Source organism: Callithrix jacchus, chromosome 10 (genome assembly GCF_049354715.1).
Source record: "Callithrix jacchus isolate 240 chromosome 10, calJac240_pri, whole genome shotgun sequence".
Classification (NCBI taxonomy): domain Eukaryota; kingdom Metazoa; phylum Chordata; class Mammalia; order Primates; family Cebidae; genus Callithrix; species Callithrix jacchus.
In genome coordinates, this window is record NC_133511.1 from 1,298,788 (window position 1) to 1,324,136 (window position 25,349).

Below are 25,349 nucleotides of genomic sequence, written 5' to 3' on the forward strand. Positions count from 1 at the left end.
TCTGAATATAATCTGTCATAAAAAATATACAATGCCCTATTCTACTCTGTTTTGGAATATATACACCAACTCCATATGCTCTCTCATGTAAAATACAGAAATTCTATATTTAAGCGAATTGAAAAAAATCTAAATATTATCTAGGCACCACAATGTAAAAAAAAAATTGCTCTGAATATAATCTTTCAGAAAAAATATACAATGCCCTTTTCTACTCTTTTTTTAGTATATACACCAACACAGTATGCTCTCTCATGTAAAATACAGAAATTACAATTTTACATGAATCGATAAAAATCTAAATAATATATAGACTCCCTAAAGTTAAAAGTAAATGGCTCTGAATATAGTGTGTTAAAGAAAATATACAATGCCTTATTCTACTCTGTTTTCGAATATATACACCAACTCAGTATGCTCTCTCTTGTGAAATACCGAAATTCTAATTTTACGTGAATCGAAAATATTCTAAATATTATCTAGGCGCCCCAAAGTTAAAAGAAAATGGCTCTGAATATAGTGTGTTAGAGAAAATATACAATGCCTTATTCTACTCTGTTTTCGAATATATACACCAACTCAGTATGCTCTCTCATGTAAAATACCGAAATTCTAAATTGACATGAATCTAAAAAAATTTAAATATTATCTAGGCACCCCAATGTTAAAAACAATATTGCTCTGAATATAATCTGTCTGAAAAAATATAAAATGCCCTATTCTACTCTGTTTTGGAGTATATACACCAACTCAACATGCTCTATCATGTTAAGTACAGAAATTCTATATTTAAGCGAATCGAAAAAAATCTAAATATTATCTAGGCACCACAATGTTAAAAGCAAAATTTCTCTGAATATAATCTGTCAGAAAAAATATACAATTCCCTTTTCTACCTTGTTTTGTAGTATATACACCAACTCAGTATGCTCTCTCATGTAAAATACCGAATTTCTAATTTTATGCAAATCAAAAAAAAGTCTAAATAATATCTAGGCGCCCTAAAGTTAATAGAAAATGTCTATAAATATAGTCTGTTGGAGAAAATATAGAATGCCTTATTCTACTCTGTTTTGCAGTATATACACCAACTCAGTATGTTCTCTCATGTAAAATACCGAAATTCAAATTTTACATGAATCGAAAAAATCTAAATATTATCTAGGCACCCCAATGTTAAAAACAAAATTTCTCTGAATATAATCTGTTAGAAAAAATATACAATGCCCTATTCTACTCTGTTTTGGAGTATGTACACCAACTCAATATGTTCTCTCATGTAAAATAACGAAACTCTCATTTTACGCGAATCGAAAAAAATCTTAATAATATCTAGGCGCCTCAAAGTTAATACAAAATGGCTCTGAATATAGTCTGTTACAAAAAATATACAATGCCCAATTCTACTCTGTTTTGGAGTGTATACACCAACTCAGTATGCACTCTCAAGTTAAATACAAAAATTATAAATTTACCCGAATCGAAAAAAATGTAAATATTATCTAGGCACCCCAGTGTTAAAAGCAAAATTGCTCTGAATATAATCTGTCAGAAAAAATATACAATTTCGTTTTCTACTCAGTTTTGGAGTATATACACAAACTCCATATGCTCTCTCATGTAAAATACAGAAATTCTATATTTAAGGGAATCGAAAATAATCTAAACGTTTTCTAGGCACCCCAATGTTAAAAGAAAAATTGCTCTTAATATAATCTGTCAGAAAAAATATATAATGCACTATTTTACTTGGTTTTGAAGTATATGTACCAACTCAGTATGATCTCTCAAGTAAAATACCGAAATTCAAATTTTAGGTGAATCGAAAAAAATCTAAATATTATATATGCACCCCAATGTTAATAGCAAAATTGCTCTGAATGTAATCTGTCAGACAAATATAAAATGTTCTTGTCTACTTTGTTTTGTAGTATATACACCAACTCAATATGTACTCTCATGTTAAATATTGGAATTCTAATTTTATGAGGATCGAAAAAAATTTATATAATACCTAGGCGCCCCAGAGTTAAAAGAAAATGGCTTTGAATATAGTCTCTTAGAAAAAATATACAATGCCTTATTCTACTCTGTTATGGAGTATATACACCAAATCAGGATGCTCTCTCATGTAAAATACAGAAATTCTAATTTTACCCGAATTGAAAAAATCTAAATAGTATCTAGGCACCCCAATGTTAAAAACAAAATTGCTCTGAATATAATCAGTCAGAAAAAATATACAATGTATTATTCTACTCTGTTTTGGAGTATATACACCAACTCCATATGATCTCTCATGTAAAATACAGAAATTCTATATTTAAGCGTATAGAAAAAAATCTAAATATTATCTAGGCACCCCTTGTTAAAAATAAAATTGCTCTCAATATAATCTGTCAGAAAAAATATACAATGCCCTATTCTACTCTGTTTTGGAGTATATACAGAATTCCATATGCTCTCTCATGTAAAATGAAGAAATTCTATATTTAAGCAAATCGAAAAAAATCTAAATATTATCTAGGCAACCAATGTTAAAAGCAAAATTGCTCTGAATATAATCTGTCAGAAAAAATATACAATGACCTTTTCTACTCTATTTTGGAGTATATACACCAACTCAATATGCTGTCTCATGTAAAATACCGAAAGTCTAAATTTAGGCGAATCAAAAAAGATCTAAATAATATCTAGGAGCCCCAAAGTTAAAAGAAAATGGCTCTGAATATAGTCTGTTAGATAAAATATACAATGCCTTTTCTACTCTGTTTTGGAGTATATACACCAACTCAGTATGCTCTCTCATGTAAAATACAGAAATTTTAAATTTACGTGAATCGAAAAAAATCTAAATATTATCTAGGCACCCCACTGTTAAAAGCAAAATTGCTCCGAATATAATCTGTCAGAACAAATATACAATGCCCTATTAGACTCTATTTTGGAGTATATAAACCAACTCCATATGCTCTGTCATGTAAAATACAGAAATTCTATATTTAAGCGAATCGAAAGAAATCGAAATATTATCTAGGCACCCCAATGTTAAAAGCAAAATTGCTCTGAATATAGTCTGTCCGAAAAAATATACAATGCCCTTTCCTCCTGTGTTTTGGTGTATATACACCAACTCAGTATGCTCTCTCATGTAAAATACCAAAATTCTAATTTTACGCGAATCGAAAAAAATCTATATAATATCTAGGCGCCCCAAAGGTAAAAGAAAATGGCTATAAATATAGTCTGTTAGAAAAAATATACAATGCCTTATTCTGTTTTGTTTTGGAGTATATACACTAACTCAGTATCCTCTCTCATGTAAAATATAGAAATTCAAATTTTACCCGAATCGAAAAAATCTAAATATTATCTCGGCACCCCAATGCTAAAAACAAAATTGCTCTGAATATAATCTGTCAGAAAAAATATACAATGCCGTATTCTACTTTTTTTGGAGTATATACACCAACTACATATGCTCTCTCATTTAAAATACAGAGATTCTAATTTTACCCGAATCAAAAAAATGTAAATATTATCTAGGCACCCCAAAGTTAAAAACAAAATTGCTCTAAATATAATCTGTCAGAAAAAATATACAATGCCCTATTCTACTATTTTTTGGAATGTATACACCAACTCCATATGCTCTCTCATGTAAAGTAAAGAAATTTTAATTTTACTCCAATTGAAAAAATCTAAATATTGTCTAGGCACCCCAATGTTAAAAAACAAAATGCTCTGAATATAATCTGTCACAAAAAATATACAATGCCTTATTCTACTCTGTTTTGGAGTATATACACCAACTCAGTATGCTCTCTCTTTTAAAATACCGAAATTCTAAATTTACGTGAATCGAAAAAAATCTAAATACTATCTAGGCGACACAAAGTTAAAAGGAAATAGCTCTGAATATAGTCTGTCAGAGAAAATATACAATGCCCTATTCTACTCTGTTTTGGAGTTTATACACCACCTCAGTATGCTCTCTCATGTAAAATAACGAAATTTTAATTTTACGGGAATCCAAAAAATCTAAATATTATCTAGGCACCCCAATGTTAAAAGCAAAATTGCTCTGAATATAATCTGTCTGAAAATATTTACAATGCCCTTTTCTACTCTGTTTGGGAGTATCTACACCAACTCAATATGCTCTCTCATGTAAAATACCGAAATTCTAATTTTACGCGAATCGAAAAAAATCTAAATAATATCTAGGCACCCCAAAGCTAAAAGAAAATGGCTCTGAATATAGTCTGTTAGGAAAAATATACAATGCCTTATTCTACTCTGTATTGGAGTATATACACAAACTCAGTATGCTCTCTCATGTAAAATACCGAAATTCTAAATTTATCTGAAGGAAAAAAATATAAATAATATCTAGGGACCCCAATGGTAAAAACTAAATTGCTATGAATATAATCTGTCAGATAAAATAAACAATGGCCTATTCTACTGTGTTTTGGAGTATATGAACCAAATCCATATGCTCTCTCATTTAAAATACAGAAATTCTATATTAAAATGAATCGAAAATAATCTAAATATTATCTAGGCACCCCAATGTTAAAAGCAAAATTGCTCTGAATATAATCTGTCAGAAAAAATATACAATGCCTAATTCTACTCTGTTTTGGAGTATATACACCAACTGAGTATGCTCTCTCATATAAAATACCGAAATTCTAATTTTACGGAAATCAAAAAAAATCTAAATATTACCTAGGCACCCGAATGTTAAAAGCAAAATTTCTCTGAATATAATCTGTCAGAAAAAATTTACAATGCCCTTTTCTACTCTGTTTAGGAGGATCTACACCAACTCAATAGGCTCTCTCATGTAAAATAGCGTAATTCTATATTTACGCGAATCGAAAATTCTAAATATCTAGGCACCTCAAAGTTAAAAGAAAATGGCTCTGAATATAGTCTGTTAGAAAAAAAATACAATGCCGTATTCTACTCTGTTTTAAAGTATATGCACCAACTCAGTGTGCTCTCTCATGTAAAATAGAGAATTTCAAATTTTACGTGAATAAAAAAATCTAAATATTATCTAGGCACCCCAATGTTAACAACAAGTTTGCTCTGAATATAGTCTGTCATAAAAAATATACAATGCCCTTTTCTACTCTGTTTTGGGGTATATACACCATCTCCATATGCTCTCTCTAGTAAAATACCGAAAATCTATATTTAAGCGAATCGAAAAAAATCTAAATACTATCTAGGCAACCCAATGTTAAAAGCAAAATTTCTCTGAATATAGTCTGACATTAAAAATATACAATTCCCTTTACTACTGTGTTTTGCAGTATATACACCAACTCAATATGCTCTCTCATATAAAATACCGAAATTCTAATTTACGCGAATAGAAAAAAATCTAAATAATATCTAGGCGACCCAAAGTTAAAAGAAAATGCCTCTGAATATAGTCCGTTAGAAAAATATACAATGCCGTATTCTAATCTGTTTTGGAGTATATAAATTAACTCCATATGCTCAATCATGTAAAATATAGAAATTCAATATTAAAGCGAATCTAAAAAAATCTAAATATTATCTAGGCACCCCAGTGTTAACAACAAAATTGCTCTGAATATAATCTGTCAGAGAAAATATACAATGCCCTTTTCTACTCTGTTTTGTAATATATACACGATCTCAATATGCTCTCTCATGAAAAATACAGAAATTCTAATTTAAAAAAATCGAAAAACCAAAATTTATCTAGGCACACCAATGTTGAAAACAAAATTGCTCTGAATATAATCTGTTGGAAAAAATATACCCTGCCCTATTCTACTCTGTTGTGGAGTATATATACCAACTCAGTATGCTCTCTCATGTCAAACACCGAAATACTCATTTTAGGTGAATCGAAAAAAATCTAAATATTATTTAGGCTCCCCAATGGGAAAAACAAAATTGCTCTGAATATAATCTGTTAGAATAAATATACAATGCCCTATTCTACTCTGTTTTGGAGTATATACACAAACTCAGTATGCTCTCTCATGTAAAATACCAAAATTCAAACTTTACGTGAATCGAAAAAATTCTAAATATTATCTAGGCACCCCAATGTTAAAAGCAAAATTGCCCTGAATATAATCTGTCATAAAAAATATAGAATGCCCTTTTCTACTCTGTTTTGGAGTATATACACGAGCTCAATATGCTCTGTCATGTAAAATACTGAAATTCTAATTTTACGTGAATCGAAAAAAATCTAAAAAATATCTAGGCACCACAAAGTTAAAAGAAAATCGCTCTAAATATAGTCTGTCAGAAAAAATATAAAATGCCTTATTCTACTCTGTTTTGGAGTATATACACCAACTCAATCTGCTCTCTCATGTAAAATAGAGAAATTCTAATTTTACCCTATTTGAAAATGTGTAAATATTCTCTAGGCACCCCAATGTTAAAAACAAAATTGCACTGAATATAATCTGTCAGAAAAAATATACAATGCCTTATTCTACTCTGTTTTGGAGTACATACACCAACTCCATATGCTCTCTCATGTAAAATACAGAAATTCTATATTTAAGCAAATCGAAAAAATCTAAATATAATCTAGGCAACCCAATGTTAAAAGCAAAATTTCTCTGAATATAATCTTTCAGAAAAAATACACAATGCCCTTTACTACTCTATTTTGCAGTATATACACCAACTCAATATGCTCTCTCATGTAAAATACAGAAATTCTAATTTTACGCGAATCGAAAACAATCTAAATAATATCTCGGCGCCCCAAAGTTAAAAGAAAATGGCTCTGAAAATAGTCTGCTATAAATAATATACAATATCTTATTCTACTCTGTTTTGGAATATATACATCAACTCAGTATGGTCTCTGATGTAAAATAACGAAATTCTAATTTTGCGTGAATCAAAGGAAATCTAAATATTATCTAGGCACCGGAATGTTAACAGTACAGTTTCTCTGAATATAATGTGTCATAAAAAATATACAATGCCCTTTTCTACTCTGGTTTGGAGTAGATACACCAACTCAATATGCTCTCTCATGTAAAATAAAGCAATTCTAATTTTACGCAAATATAAAAATCTAAATATTATCTAGGCACCCCAATGTTAAAAACAAAATTTCTCTGAATATAATCTGTCAGAAAAAAATATACAATGCCCTACTCTACTCTTTTTTGGAGTATATACACCAACTCAATATGCTCTCTTATGTAAAATACCTAAGTTGTCATTTTATGCGAATCGAAAAAAATTTAAATAGTATCTAGACGCCCCAAAGTTAAAAGAAAATGGCTCTGACTACAGTATGTTAGAAAAAATATACAATGCCTTATTCTACTATGTTTTGGAGTATATACACCAACTGAGTGGGCTCTCTCATGTAAAATAGAGAAATTCTAATTTTACCCGAATTGAAAAAATCTAAATATTATCTAGGCACCCCAATGTTAAAAACAAAATTGCTCTGAATGTAATTTGTCCGAAAAAATATACAATGCCCTATTCTACTCTTTTTTGGGGTATATACATTAACTCCATATGCTCTCTCATGTAAAACACAGGAATTCTATATTTAAGCGAATTGAAAAATATCTAAATATTATCTTGGCACCCTAATGTTAAAATCTAAATTGCTCTGAATATTTACTGTCAGAAAAAATATACAATACCCTATTCAACTATTTTTTGGAGCATATAAACCAAGTCCATATGCTCTCTCATGTAAAATACTGAAATTCTATATTTAAGCGAATCGAAAAAAATCTAAATATTATCTCGTCACCCCAATGTTAAAGCAAAATTTCTCTGAATTTAATCTGTCAGAAAAAATATACAATACCCTTTTCCACTTTGTTTTGGAGTATATACACCAACTCAATATGCTCTGTCTTGTAAAATACCAAAATTCTAATTTTACACGAATCGAGAAAAATCTAAATAATATCTAGGCGACCCAACGTTAAAAGAAAATGGCTCTGAATATAATCTGTTATAAAAAATATACAATGCCTTATTCTACTTTGTTTTGGAGTATATACATCAACTCAGTATGCTCTCTCATGTAAAATAACGAAACTCAAATTTTACCCGAATCGAAAAACTCTAAATAATATATAGGCGCCGCAAAGTTTAAAGAAAACGGCTCTAAATATACTCTGTTAGAGAAAAGATACAATGCCTTATTCTACTCTGTTTTGGAGTATATACACCAACTCACTATGCTCTCTCATGTAAAATACCGAAATTCTAATTTTACCCGAATCGAAAAAATCTAAATATTATCTAGGCACCCCAATGTTTGAAACAAAATAGCTCTGAATATAGTCTGTCAGAAAAAATATACAATGCCCTATTCTACTCTGTGTTGGTGTATATACACCAACTTCATATGCTCTCAAATAAAAAATACATAAATTCGATATTTAAGCGAATCGAAAACAATCTAAATATTATCTAGGAATCCCTATGTTAAAAGCAAAATTGCTCTGAATATAATCTGTCAGAAAAAATATACAATGCCCTTTTCCATTCTGTTTTGGTGTATATTCACCAAATCAATATGCTCTCTAATTGAAAATACATAAATTCTGTATTTAAGCGAATCGAAAAAAATATCTAAATACTATCTAGGCATCCCTATGTTAATAGCAAAATTTCACTGAATATAATCTGTCAGAAGAAATATACACTGCCGTTTTCTACTCTGTTTTGGAATATATACAACAACTCAATAGGCTCTCTCATGTAAAATACGAAAATACAAATTTTACGTGAATAAAAAAATCTAAATATTATCTAGGTACACCAATGTTAAAAAGAAATTTGTTCTGAATATAGTCAGAAAAAATATACAATGCCCTTTTCTACTCTGTTTTGGAGTATATACACAAACTCAGTATGCTCTCTCATGTAAAATACAGAAATTCCAATTTTACGTGAATCGAAAAAAATCTAAATATTATCTAGGCACCCCAATGTTAAAAACAAAATTGCTCTGAATATAATCTGTCAGAAGAAATATACAATGCCCTATTCAACTCGGTTTAGGAGTATATAAACGAACTCAGTATGCTCTCTCTTGTGAAATACGGAAATTCTCATTTTACGTGAATCGAAGAAAATTCAAATATTATCTAGGCACCCCAATGTTAAAAGCAAAATTGCTCTAGATATCATTTGTCAGAAAAAATATACAATGCCCTTTTCTACTCTGTTTTGGTGTATATACACCAACTCAATATGCTCTGTCGTGGAAAATACGGAAATTATAATTTCACGCTAATTAAAAAAAATCTAAATAATATCTAGGCGCCCCAAAGTTAAACGAAAATGCCTCTGAATATAGTCTGTTAGAAAAAATATAAAATGCCTTATTCTACTTTGTTTTGGAGTCTATACACCAACTAAGTATTCTCTCTGTTGTAAAATACCGAAATTCTAATTTTACATGAATCGAAAAAAATCTAAATAATATCTAGACACCCCAATGTTCAAAACAAAATTGCTCTGAATATAGTATGTCATAAAAAATAACAATGCCCTATTCTACTCTGTTTTGGAATATATGCACCAACTCCATATGTTCTCTCATGTAAAATACAGAAATTCTATATTTAAGCGAATCGAAAAAAACCTAAATATTATCTAGGCACCCCAATATTATAAGGAAAATTGCTCTGTATATAATCTGTCAGAGAAAATATACAATGCCCTTTTCTACTCTGTTTTGGAGTATATACATCAACTCAATATGCTCTCTCATGTAAAATACGGAAATTCTAATCTAGGCGCCCCAAAGTTAAAAGGAAATGGCTCTGAATGTAGTCTGTTAGAAAAAATATACAATACCTTATTCTACTCTGTTTTTGAGTATATACACCAACTCAGTTTGCTCTCTCATGTAAAATAGAGAAATTCTAATTTTACCCAAATCGAAAGGATCTAAATATAATCTAGGCACCCCAATGTTATAAACAAAATTGCTCTGAATATAATCTGACAGACAAAATGAACAATACCAAATTCTACTCTTTTTTGGAGTATATACACACACTCCATATGCTCTCTGTTGTAAAATACAGACATTCTATATTTAAACGAATCGAAAAAAATCTAAATATTATCTAGGCACCCCAATGTAAAAAGCAAAATTGCTCTGAATATAATATGTCAGAAAAAATATACAATGCCTTATTCTACTCTGTTTTGAAATATATACACCAACTCAATATGCTCTCCCATGTAAAATACCGAAATTCTAATTTTATGAGAATCCATAAAAATCTAAATAATATTTAGGAGCCCCAAAGCTCAAAGAAAATGGCTCTGAATGTAGTCTGTTAGAGAAAATATACAATGCCCTATTTTACTATCTTTTGGAGTTTATACACAAACTCAGTATGCTCTCTCATTTAAAATACCGAAATTCTAATTTTACGTGAATCGAAAAAAATCTAAATATTATCTAGGCACCCCAATGTTAAAAGCAAAATTGCTCTGAATATAAACTCTCAGAAAAAATATACAATGTTTTTTTCTACTCTGTTTTGGAGTATATACACCAAGTCAATATGCTCTTTAATGTAAAATAAAAAAATTCTAATTATACGCGAATCGAAAAAAATCTAAATAATATCAAGGCGCCCCAAAATTAAAAGAAAATGGCTCTGAATATAGTCTGTTAAAAAAAATATACAATGCCTTATTCTACTCTGTTTTGGAGTATATACACCAACACAGTATGCTCTCTCAAGTAAAATACCGAAATTCTATATTTAAGCGAATCGGGAAAAATCTAAATATTATCTAGGCATCGTAATATTACAAGCAAAATTGCTCTGAATATAATCTGTCACAAAAAATATACAATGCCCTTTTCTACTCTGTTTTGTAGGATATACACAAACTCAATATGCTCTTTCATGCAAAATACAAAAACTCTATTTTACCCAAATCGAAAATATCTAAATATTATCAAGGCACCCCAATGTTAAAAACAAAATTAGTCTGAATATAATCTTTCAGAGAAAATGTACAATGACCTATTCTACTCTGTTTTGGAGTATATACACCAACTGAGTATGCTCAATCATGTAAAATACAAAAATTCTAATTTTACCGGAATTGAAAAAAATAAATATTATCTAGGTACCCCAATGTTAAAAACAAAATTGCTCTGAATATAATCTGTCAGAATAAATATACAATGCCCTATTCTACTCTTTTTTGGAGTATATACACCAACTCCATATCCTCTCTCATGTAAAATACAGAAATTCTAATTTTACCCGAATCGAAAAAATCAAAATATTATCTAGGCAACCTAATGTTAAAAACAAAATTGCTCTGAATAGAATCTGTCAGAAAAAATATACAATGCCCTATTCTAGTCTGTTTAGGAGTATATACACCAACTTAGTATGCTTTCTCATGTAAAATACCGAAATTCTAATTTTACGTGAATCGAAAAAAATCTTAATATTATCTTGGCACCGGAATGTTAATAGCAAAATTTCTCTTAATACAATGTGTCAGAAAAAATATACAATTCCCTTCTCCACTTTCTTTTGGAGTATATACAGCAACTCAATATGCTCTGTCATGTAAAATACCGAAATTATAATTTTACGCGAATCGACAAAAATCTAAATAATATCTATGTGCCCCAAAGATAAAAGAAAATGGCTCTGAATATAGTCTGTTATAAAAAATATACAAAGCCTTATTGTACTCTGTTTTGGAGTATATACACCAACTCAGTATGCTCTCTCATATAAAATACCGAAATTCTAATTTTACGTGAATCAAAAAAAATCTAAATGTTATCTAGGCACCCCAATGTTAAAAGCAAAATGGCGCTGAATATTACCTGTCAGAAAAAATATACAATGCCTTTTTCTACTCTTTTTAGGAGTATCTACACCAACTCAATATTCTCTCTCACGTAAAATACCTAAATTCTAATTTTACGCGAGTTGAAAAAAATCTAAAGAATATCTAGGTGCCCCAAAGTTAAAAGACAATGGCTCTGAATATAGCCTTTTAGAAAAAATATACAATGCCTTATTCTACTCTGTTTGGATTATATACACCAAATCAGTATGCTCTCTCATGTAAAATAACGAAATTCAAATTTTACCCGAATCGAAAAACTCTAAATAACATATAGGGGCCCCAAAGTTTAAAGAAAACGGCTGTGAATATAGTCTGTTAGAAAAAGTATACAATGCCTTATTCTACTCTGTTTTGGAGTATGTACACCAACTCAATATGCTCTCTAATAGAAAATACATAAATTCTATATTTAATCGAATCGAAAAAATCTAAATACTATCTAGGCATCCCTATGTTAAAAGCAAAATTTCTCTGAATATAATCTGTCAGAAAAAATATACAATGCCCTTTTCTACTCTGTTTTGGAGTATACACACCAACTCAATATGCTCTCTCATGTAAAATACCAAAATTCTAATTTCACGTGAATCGAAAAAAATCTAAATCATATCTACGCGCCCCAAAGTTAAAATAAAATGACTCTGAATATAGTCTGTAAGGAAAAATATACAATACCTTATTCTACTCTGTTTTATTGTATATACACCAAATCAGTATGCTCCCTCATGTAAAATACTGAAATTTTAAATTTACACGAATCGAAAAAAATGTAAATAACATCTAGGCGCCCCAAAGTTAAAAGAAAATGGCTCTGAATATAGTCTGTCAGAAAAAATATACAATGCCTTATTCTACTCTGTTTTGGAGTATATACACCAACTCAGTATGCTCTCTCATGTAAAATGTAGAAATTCTAATTTTACACGAATCGAAAAAATCTAAAAATTATCTAGGCACCCCAAAGTTAAATACAAAATTGCTCTGAATATAATCTGTTAGAACAAATATACAATGCCCTATTCTTCTCTGTTTTGTAGTATATACACCAACTCCATATGCTCTCTCAGGTAAAATACAGAAATTCTATATTTGAGCATATCGAAAAAAATTCAATACTATCTAGGCACCCCAATGTTAAAAGCAAAATTGCGCTGAATATCATCTGTCAGAAAAAATATAAAATGCCCTTTTCTACTCTGTTTTGTAGTATATACACCAACACTATATGCTCTCTCATGTAAATTACCAAAATTGTAATTTTACACGTATCGAAAAATATCTAAATAATATCTAGGCGCCCGAAACTTAAAAGAAAATGGCTCTGAAAATAGCCTGTTATAAAAAATATACAATTCCTTATTCTACTCTCTTTTGGAGTATATACACCAACCCACTATGCTCTCTGATGTAAAATACCGAAATTCTAATTTTACGTTAATCGAAAAAATTCCAAATACAATCTCAGCACCACAATGTTAAAAGCAAAATTGCTCTGAATATAATCTCTCAGAAAAAATATACAATGCCGTTTTCTAATCTGTTTTGGCTTATATACACCAACTCAATATGCACTCTCATGTAAAATAACGAAATTATAATTTTACGTGAATTGAAAATAATCTAAATAATATATAGGTGCCACAAAGTTAAAATAAAATGGCTCTGAATATACTCTGTTAGGAAAAATATACAATGCCTTATTCTACTCTGTATTGGATTATATAGACAAACTCAGTATGCTCTCTAATGTAAAATACCGAAATACTAATTTTACGTGAATCGAAAAAAATCTAAATAATATTTAGGCGCCCCAAAGTTAAAAGAAAATGGCTCTTACTATATTCTGTTACAGAAAATATACAATGCCCTATTCTACTCTGTTTTGGAGTATATACACCAACTCAGTATGTTCTCTCATGTAAAATACCAAAATAATAACTTTACGGGAATCAAAAAAAATCTAAATATTTTCCAGGCACCACAATGTTAAAATCAAAATTCCTCTGAATATAATCTGTCAGAAAAAATATACAATGCCCTTTTGTACTCTGTTTTGGAGTATATACACCAACTCAGTTTGCGCTCTCATGTAAAATACAGAAATTCTAATATTACCCGAATCGAAAAAATCTAAATATTCGGTAGGCACCGCAATGTTAAAAACAAAACTGCTCTGAATATAATCTGTCAGTTAAAATATACAATGCCCTATTCTACTCTTTTTTGGAGTATATACATTAACTTCATATGCTCTCTCATTTAAAATACAGAAATTCTAATTTTACTCGAATCAAAAAAATCTAAATATTATCTAGGCACCACAATGTTAAAAGCAAAATTGCTCTGAATTTAGTCTCTCAGAAAAAATATACAATGCCCTTTTCTAATCTGTTTTGGCGTATATACACCAACTCAATATGCACTCTCATGTAAAATACCAAAATTCTAATTTTAGGTGAATCGAGGAATATCTAAATAATATTTAGGCACCACAGAGTTAAAATAAAATGGCTCTGAATATACTTTGTTAGAAAAAATATACAACGCCCTATTCTACTCTGTTTTGGAATATATACACCAACTCAGTATGCTCTCTGATGTAAAATACCGAAATTCAAATTTTACGTCTATAAAAAAATCTAAATATTATCTAGGCACCGCAATGTTTAAACAAATTTGCTCTGAATATAGTCTGTTATAAAAAATATACAATGCCCTTTTCTACTCTTTTTTGGAGTATATACACCAACTCAATATGCTCTCTTATGTAAAATACCGAAATTCTAATTATACGTGAATTGAAAAAAACTAAATAATATCTAGGCGCCCCAAAGTTAAAAGAAAATGGCTCTGAATATATTCTGTTAGAAGAAATATACATTGCCTTATTCTACTCTGTATTGGAGTATATACACAAACTCTGTAGGCTCTCTCATGTAAAACACAGAAATTCGAATTTTACGTGAATCGAATAAAATCTAAGTATTATCTAGGCAACGCAATGTTAAAAACAAAATTACTCTGAATATAATCTGTCAGAAAAAATATACAATGCCCTATTCTACTCTGTTTTGGAGTATATACATTAACTCCATATGCTCAATCATGTAAAATACAGAAATTCTCTATTAAAGCGAATCGAAAAATATCTAAATACTATCTAGGCACCCCAATGTTAACAACAAAATTGCTCTGAATATAATTTGTCAGAGAAAATATACAATGCCCTTTTTTACTCTGTTTTGTAATATATACACAAACTCAATATGCTCTATCATGAAAAATACAGAAATTCTAATTTTACCAGAATCGATAAACCAAAATTTATCTAGGCACCACAATGTTGAAAACAAAATTGCTCTGAATATAATCTGTTGGAAAAAATATACCCTGCCCTTTTCTACTCTGTTGAGGAGTATATATACCAACTCAGTATGCTCTTTCATGTCAAATACCGAAATACTCATTTTAGGTGAATCAAAAAAATATAAATATTATTTAGGCACCCCAATGGGAAAAACAAAATTGCTCTGAATATAATCTGTTAGAATAAATATACAATGCCCTATTCTACTCTGTTTTGGAGTATATACACTAACTCGGTATGCTCTCTCATGTAAAATACCAAAATTCTAAATTTACGTGAATCGAAAAAATTCTAAATATTAGCTAGGCACCCCAATGTTAACAGCAAAATTGCTCTGAATATAATCTGTCAGAAAAAATATACTATGCCCTTTTCTACTCTGTTTTGGAGTATATACACGAGCTCATAATGCTCTCTCATGTAAAATACTGGAATTTTAATTTTACGCGAATCGAAAAAAATCTAAATACTATCTAGGCACCACAAAGTTAAAAGAAAATCGCTCTAAATATAGTCTGTAAGAAAAAATATACAATGCCTTATTCTACTCTATTTTGGAGTGTATACACCAACTCCATATGCTCTCTCATGTAAAATACCGAAATTCTAATTTTACCTGAATCAAAAAAATCTAAATAATATCTAGGTACACCAATGTAAAAGCAAAATTGCTCTGAATATAATCTGTGAGAAATAATATACAATTTCCTTTTCTACTCTGTTTTGAATTATATAAACCAACTCAATATGCTCTCTAAAGAAAAATACCGAAATTCTGATTTTACGCGAATTGAAAAAAATCTAAATAATATCTAGGCACTCCAAAGTAAAAAGAAAATGGCTCTGAATATAGTCTGTTAGGAAAAATATACAATGCCTTATTCTACTATGTTTTCCAGTATATACACCAACTCAGTATGCTCTCTCATGTAAAATACAGAAATTCTAATTTTACCCGAATCATAAAAATCTCAATATTTTCTAGGCACCCCAATGTTAAAAACAAAATTGCTCTGAGTTTAATCTGTCATAAAAAATATAGAATGTCCTTTTCTACTCTGTTTTGGAGTATATACACCAACTCCATATGCTCTCTCATGTAAAATACAGATATTCTATATTTAAGCGAATCGAAAAAAATCTAAATAATATCTAGGTGCCCTAAAGTTAAAAGAAAATGGCTCTGAATATAGTGTGTTAGAAGAAATACACAATGCCTTATTCTACTCTCTGTTAAAGTATATAAACAAACTCAGTATGCTCTCTCATGTGATATACCGAAATCCTAATTTTAACAAAATCGAAAAAATCTAAATATTATCTAGGCACCCAAATGTTAAATACAAAATTGCTCTGAATATAATCTCTCAGAAAAAATACACAACGCCATATTCTACTCTTTTTTGGAGTATATAAACCAACTCCATATGCTCTCTCATGTAAAATACAGAAATTCTATATTTAAGGGATCCGAAAAAATTCTAAATATTATCTAGGCATTCCAATGTTAAAAGCAAAATTGATCTGAATATAATCTGTCAGAAATAATATACAATGCCCTTTTCCGCTTTGTTTTGGAGTATATACAGCAACTCAATATGCTCTGTCATGTAAAATACCGAATTTCTAATTTTACGCGAATCGAAAAAAATCTAAATAATATCTAGGTGCCCCTCAGTTAAAAGAAAATGGCTCTGCATATAGTGTGTTAGAAAAAATATACAATGCCTTTTTCTAATCTATTTTAAAGTATATACACCAACTCAGTATGCTCTCTCATATAAAATACCGAAATTCTAATTTTAACAAATCTAAAATGTCTAACTATTATCTAGGCACCCAAATGTTAAAAACAAAATTTCTCTGAATATAATCTCTCAGAAAAAATATGCAATGCCCTATTCTACCCTGTTTTGGAGAATACACCAACTCCATATGCTCTCTTGTAAAATACAGAAATTCTATATTTAAGCGAATCGAAAAAATTCTAAATATTATGTAGGCTCCCCAATGTTAAAAGCCAAATTGCTCTGAATATAATCTGTCAGAGAAAATATACAATGCCTTTTTCTACTCTGTTTTGGAGTATATACTCCAACTAAATATTCTCTCTCATGTCAAATACCAAAATTCTAATTCTATGTGACTCGAAAAAAATCTAAATAATATCTAGGCGCCCCTAAGGTAAAAAAAAAGTCTCTGAATATAGTCTGTTAGAAAAAATATACAATGCCTTATCGTACTCTGATTTCAAGTATATACACCAACACTGTATTCTCTCTTATATAAAATAACAAAATTCTAATTTTACGTGAATCGAAAAAAATCTAAATGTTATCTAGGCACCCCAATATTAAAAGCCAAATTGCTCTAAATATATTCTGTCAGAAGAAATATACAATGCCCTTTTCTAATCTGTTTTGGAGTATATACAACAACTCAATATGGTATCTCATGTAATATACCGAAATTCTAAATTTACGAGAATGAAAAAAATTTAAATAATATCTAGGTGCCCCTAAGTTAAAAGAAAATGGCTCTGAATATAGTCTGTTAGAAAAAATACACAATGCCTTATTCTACTCTGTTTTGGAGTATATACACCAACTCAGTTTGCGCTCCCATGTAAAATACAGAAATTATAATTTTACCCGAATCGAAAAAAATCTAAATAATATCTAGGCACCCCAATGTTCAAAGCAAAATTCCTCTGAATATAATCTGTCAGAAAAAATATGCAATGCCCTATTCTACTCTGTTTTTGAGTATACACACAAACTCCATATGTTCCCTCATGTAAAATATGGAAATTCTAAATTTGTGTGAATCAAAAAATATCTAAATATTATCTAGGCACCCAAATGTTAAAAGCAAAATGATCTAAATATAATCTGTCATAAAAAATATACAATGCTTCTTTCTACTCTTTTTTGTAGTATATACACCAACTCAATATGCTCTCTCATATAAAGAACCGAAATTCTAATTTTACGCGAATTGAAAAAAATCTAAGTAATATCTAGGTGCCCGAAAGTTAAAAGGAAATGGCTTTCAATATAGTCTGTTTGAAAAAATATACAATGCCTTATTCTACTCTGTTTTGGAGTAAACACACCAACTCAGCATACACTCTCATGTAAAATACGGAAATTCTAATTTTACGTGAATCGAAAAAAATTTAAATATTATCTAGGCACCCATATTTTAAAAACAAAATTGCTCTAAATATAATCTGTCAGAAAAATTATAGAATGCCCTATTCTACTCTGTTTTGGAGTATATAAACCAAAACCTTATGCTCTCTCACATAAAATAAAGAAATTCTATATTTAAGCGAATCGAAAAGAATCTAAATATTATCTAGGCACCCCAATGTTAGAAGCAAAATAATCTAAATATAATCTTTCATAAAAAATATACAATGCTTCTTTCTATATTTTTGTAGTATATACACCAACTCAATATGCTCTCTCATGTAAAATACAGAAATTCTAATTTTACCAGAATAGAAAATATCTAAATATTATCTAGGCACCCCAATATTAAAAAGAAAATTGCTCTAAATATAATCTGTCAGAAATAATATACAATGCCTTATTCTACTATGGTTTGGAGTATACACACCAACTCAGTATGCTCTCTCATGTAAAATACAGAAATTCTAATTTTAACAGAATCGAAAAAATCCAAATATAATCTAGGCACCCCAATGTTAAAAACTAACTTGCTCTGAATATAATCTGTCGGAAAAAATATACAATGCCCTATTCTACTCTGTTTTGAAGTGTATACACCAACTCCATATGCTCTCTCATGTAAAATACAGAAATTCTATATTTAAGCGAATAGAAAAAAATCTAAATATTATCTACGCACCCCAGTGTTAAAACCAAAATTTCTCTGAACATAATCTGTCAAAAAATATATACAATGCTTTATTCTACTGTGTTTTGTGGTATATACACGAACTCAGTATGCTCTCTCATGTAAAATACTGAAATTCTAATTTTTCGTGAATCGAAAAAAATCTAAATATTATCTAGGCACCCCAATGTTATAAGCAAAATTGTTATGAATATAATCTGTCAGAAAAAATATACAATGCCCTTTTCTACTCTGTTTTAGTGTATATACACCAACTCAATATGCTCTCTCATTTAAAATACTGAAATTCTAATTTTACGCAAATCGAAAAAAATCTAAATAATACATAGGCGCCCCAATGTTAAAAGAAAATGGCTCGGAATATCGTCTGTTAGAACAAATATACAATGCCTTATTCTACTATGTTTTGGTGTATATAAACCAACTCACTATGTTGTCTAGTGTAAAATACAGAAATTCTAATTTTACCCAAATCGAAAAAATCTAAATATTATCTAGGCACCCCAATGTTAAAAGCAAAATTGCTCTGAATATAATCTGTCTGAAGAAATATACAATGCTCTTTACTACTTTGTTTCGGAGTATATACACCAACTCAATATGCTCTGTCATGTAAAATACCGAAATTCTAATTTTACGTGAATCGACAAAAATCTAAATAATATATAGGCGCCCCAAAGTTAACAGAAAATGGCTGTGAATACATTCTGTTAGAATAAATATACAATGCCTTATTCTACTATGTTTTGGAGTATATACACGAACTCAATATGCTCTCTCGGGTAAAATAAAGAAATTAAATTTTACCCGAATTGACAAAATCTAAATATTATCTAGGAACCCCAATATTAAAAAAAAAATTTCTCTGAATATAATTTGTCAGAAAAAATATTCAATGCCCGTTTCTACTCTATTTTGGAGTATATAAACAAACTCAATATGCTCAATCATGTAAAATACCGAAATTCTAATTTTATGCAAATTAAAAAAAATCTAAATATTATCTAGGTACCCCAATGTTAAAGGAAAATGGCTCTGGAATATAATCTGTCAGAAAAAATATACAATCCCCTTTTCTAGTTTATTTTCGAGTATACACACCAATTCAATATGCTCTCTCATATAAAATACCGAAATACTAAATACACGGGATTTGAAGAAAATCTAAGTATTATCTAGGCACCCCAATGTAAAAAGCAAAATTTCTCGGAAAAAAATCTGTCAGAGAAAGTATACAATGCTTTTTTCTACTCTCATTTGGAGTATATACACCAACTCAATATGCTCTCTCATGTAAAATACCGAAATTCTAACTTTACACGAATCGAAACAAGTCTAAATATTATCTAGGCACACCAATGTTGAAAGCAAAACTGCTCTGAATATAATCTTTCGGAAAAAATATACAATGCCCATTTCTACTCTGTTTTGGAGTATATACACTAATTCAATATGCTCGCTCATGTAAAATACACAAATTCTAATTATACGCGAATCGAAAAAAATCTAAATACTATCTTAGCACCCCAATGTTAAAATAAAATAGCTCTGAATATAATCTGTCACAAAAAATATACAATGCCCTATTATACTCTGTTTTGGAGTATATACACAAACTCAATATGCTCTCTCATGTAAAATACCGAAATTCTAAATTTATGCGAATCGAAAGAAATCTAAATATTATTGAGGTACCCCAATGTTAAAACAAAATCGCTCTGATTATAATCTGTCAGAAATAATATACAATGCTTTATTCTACTTTCTTTTGAAGTATATACACAAACTCAATATGCTCTCTCATGTAAAATACTGAAATTCTAATTTTACAAGAATCGAAAAAATCTAAATATTGTCTAGGAATCTTAATGTTAAAAGCAAAATTTCTCTGAATATAATTTGTCAGAAATAATATACAATACCTTTTTCTACTCTGTTTTGGGGTATATACACCAACTAAATATGCTGTCTCATGTAGAATACCGAAATTCTAATTTTACGCTAATCGAAAAAAATCTAAATATGATCTAGGCACCACAATGTTAAAATCAAAATTGCTCTGAATATAACCTCTCAGAAAAAATATACAATGCCCTTTTCTACTCTGTTTTGGAGTAAATACACCAACTCAATATGCTCTCTCAGGTACAATACCGAAATTGTAATTTTACGCTAACCGAAAAAAATCTAAATATTATCTAGGAACCCAATGTTAAAAGAAAATGCCACTTAATATAACCTGTCAATCAAAATATACTATTCCCTTTTCTACTGTGTTTTGCAGTTTATACAGCAACAGAATATGCACTCTAATGTAAAATATGGAAATTCTAATTTTACGTGAATCGAAATAAATCTAAATATTAACTAGGCACTTCAATGTTAAAAGCAACATTGATCTGAATATAATCTGTCAGAAAAAATATACAATGTTCTTTTCTACTCTGTTTTGAAGTATATACACAAACTCAATATGCTCTGTCAGCTAAAACACCGAAATTCTAAATTTACGTGAATGGAAGAAATCTAAATATTATCTAGACACCCCAATGTTAAAAGCAAAATTGCTCTGAATATAATTTTTCAGAAAAAATATACAATGCCCTATTCTACTCTGTTTTGGAGTATATACACCAACTCAATACGCTATCTCATGTAAAATACAGAAATTCTAATTTTACCCGAATCGAAATGATCTAAATATAATCTAGGCACACCAATGTTAAAAACAAAATTTCTCTGAATATAATCTGTCAGAAAAATATACAATGCCCTATTCTCCTCTGTTTTGGAATATATACACCAACTCAGTATACTCTCTCATGTAAAATTCCGAAATTCTAACTTTACGTGTATCGAAAAAAATCTAAATATTATCTAGGCACCCCAATGTTAAAAGCAAAATGGCTCTGAACATAATCTGTCATAAAAATTATACTATGCCCTTATCTACACTGTACTGGAGTATATACACCAACTCAATATGCTCTCTCATGTAAAATACTTACATTCTAATATTACGTGAATTGAAAAAAATCTAAATAATATCTAGGCGCCCCAAAGTTGAAAGAAAATGGATCTGAATATAGTCTGTTAGAATAAATATACAATGCCTTATTCTACTATGTTTTGGAGTATATACACGAACTCAGTATGCTCTCTCGTGTAAAATAAAGATAATTAATTTTACCCGAATCGAAAAAATCTAAATATTATCTAGGCACCCCAATGTTAAAAACAAAATTGCTCTGAATATAATCTGGCAGAAAAAATATACAATGTTCTATTCTAGTTTGTTTTTGAGTATATAAACCAACTCTACCTGCTCTCTCATGTAAAATACAGAAATTCTATTTTAAGCGAATCGAAATAAATTTAATATTATCTAGGCACCCCAATGTTAAAAGCAAAATTGTTCAGAATATAATCTGTCAAAAAAAATATACAAGGCCCTATTCTATTCTGCTTTGGAGTACATACACCAAATCAGTATGCTCTCTCATGTAATAAAACAAAATTCTAATTTTACGTGAATCGAAAAAAATTTAAATAACATCTAGGTGCCCCAAAGTTACAAGAAAATGTCTCTGAATATAGTCTGTTACAAAATATATACAATGCCTTATTCTACTCTGTTTTGGAGTATATACACCAACTCAATATGCTCTCTCATGTAAAATACAGAAATTCTAATTTTACCCGAATTGAAAAAATCTAAATATTATCCTGGCACCCCAATGTTAAAAACAAAATTGCTCTGAATATAGTCTGTCAGAAAAAATACACAATCCCCTATTCTACTCTGTTTTGGAGTATATACACCAAATCCATAAGCTCTCACATGTAAAATACAGAAATTCTATATTTAAGCGAATAGAAAAAAATCTAAATATTATCTAGGCACGCCAATGTTAAAAGCAAAATTGTTGTGAATATAATCTGTCAGAACAAATATTCAATGCCCTATTCTACTCTGTTTTCGAGTATATACACCAACTCCATATGCTCTCTCATGTAAAACACAGAAATTCTATATTTAAGCGAATAAAAAAAAATCTAAATATTACCTAGGCACCCCAACGATAAAAACAAAATTGCTCTGAATATAATCTGTCAGAAAAAATATACAATGCCATTTTCTACTGTGTTTTGTAATGTATTCACCAACTCAATATGCTCTCTCATGTAAAATACAAAATTCTATATTTAAGCGAATCGAAAAAAATCTATATATTATCTAGGCACCCCAATGTTAAAAATAAAATTGCTCTTAATATAATCTGTCAGAAGAAATATACAATGCCCTTTTCTACTTTGTTTTGGAGTATATACACCAACTCCATATGCTCTCTCATGTAAAATCCAGAAATTCTATATTTAAGTGAATCGAAAATAATCTAAATATTATCTAGGCACCCCAATGTTAAAAACAAAATGGCTCTGAATATAATCTGCCAGAAAAAAAATACAATGCCCTATTCTACTCTGTTTTTGAGTATATACACCAACTCAATATGCTGGCTCATGTAAAATACAGAAATTATAATTTTAGCCGAATTGAAATAATCTAACTATAATCTAGGTACCCCAATTTTAAAAACAAAATTGCTCTGAATATAATCTGTCAGAATAAATACACAATGCCATTTTGTACTCCGTTTTTAGTATGTACACCAACTAAATATGCTCTGATATGTAAAATAGAGTAATTCTAATTTTATCCAAATAGAAATAATCTAAATATTACGTAGGCACGTCAATGTTAAAAACAAAATTGCTCTGAATATAATCTTTCAGAAAAAATACCCAATGCCCTATTCTACTCTGTTCTGGAGTATATACACAAACTCAGTATGCTCTGTCATGTAAAGTACCGAAATTCTAGTTTTACCCGCATCGAGAAAATCAAAATATTATGTAGGCAACCGAATGGTACAAACAATATTGCTCTGAATATAATCTGTCAGAAAAAATGTTCAATTCCTTATTCTACTCTGTTTTGGAGTATATACACCAACTCAGTATGCTCTCTCATTTAAAATACCGAAATTCTAATTGTACGTGAATCGAAAAAAATATAAATAATATCTAGGCGCCCCAAAGTTCAAAGAAAATGGCTCTGAATATAGTCTGTTAGAAAAAATATACAATGCCTTAGTCTACTGTGTTTTGGAGTATATACACAAACTCAGTATGCTCTCTCATGTAAAATACAGAAATTAAAATGTTACACGAATCAAAAAAATCTAAATGTTATCTAGGAACCCCAATGTTAAAAACAAAATTGCTATCAATACAATCTGTCAGAAAAAATATACAATGCCCTATTCTACTCTGCTTTGGAGTATATACAGCAACTCCATATGCTCTCTCATGTAAAATACAGAAATTCTATATTTAAGCGAATCGAAAAAATTCTAAATATTATTTAGGCACCCCAATGTTAAAAGCAAAATTGCTCTGAATATAATCTGTCATATCAAATATACTATGCCCTTTTCGACTGTGTTTTGTAGTATATACACCAACTCAATATGCTCTTTCATGTAAAATACCGAAATTCACATTTTACGCGAATCGCAAAAAATCTAAATAATATCTAGGAGCCCCAAAGTTAAAAGAAAATGGCTCTAAATATAGTCTGTTAGAAAATATATACAATGCCTTATTCTACTATTTTTTGGAGTATATACACCAACTCAGTATGCTCTCTCATGTAAAATACAGAAATTCTAATTTTACCCGCATCGAAAAAATCGAAATATTATCTAGGCACACAAATGTTAAAAACAAAATTGCTGTGAATATAATCTATCAGAAAAAATATACAATGCCCTATTCTACTCTCTTTTGGAGTATATATACCAACTCCATATGCTCTCTCATGTAAAATACAGAAATTATATATTTAAGAGAATCGAAAAAGATCTAAATATTATCTAGGCACCCCATGGTTAAAAGCAAAATTGTGCTGAATATATTCTGTCAGAAAAAATATACAATGCCCTTTTCTACTCTGTTTTCTAGTGTATACACTAACTCAATATGCTCTCTCATGTAAAATACCGAAATTCTAAATTTACGCGAATCGAAAAAATTCTAAATAATACCTAGGTGCCCCTAAGGTAAAAAAAAATGGCTCTGAATATAGTCTGTTAGAAAAAATATACAATGTCTTATTTTACTC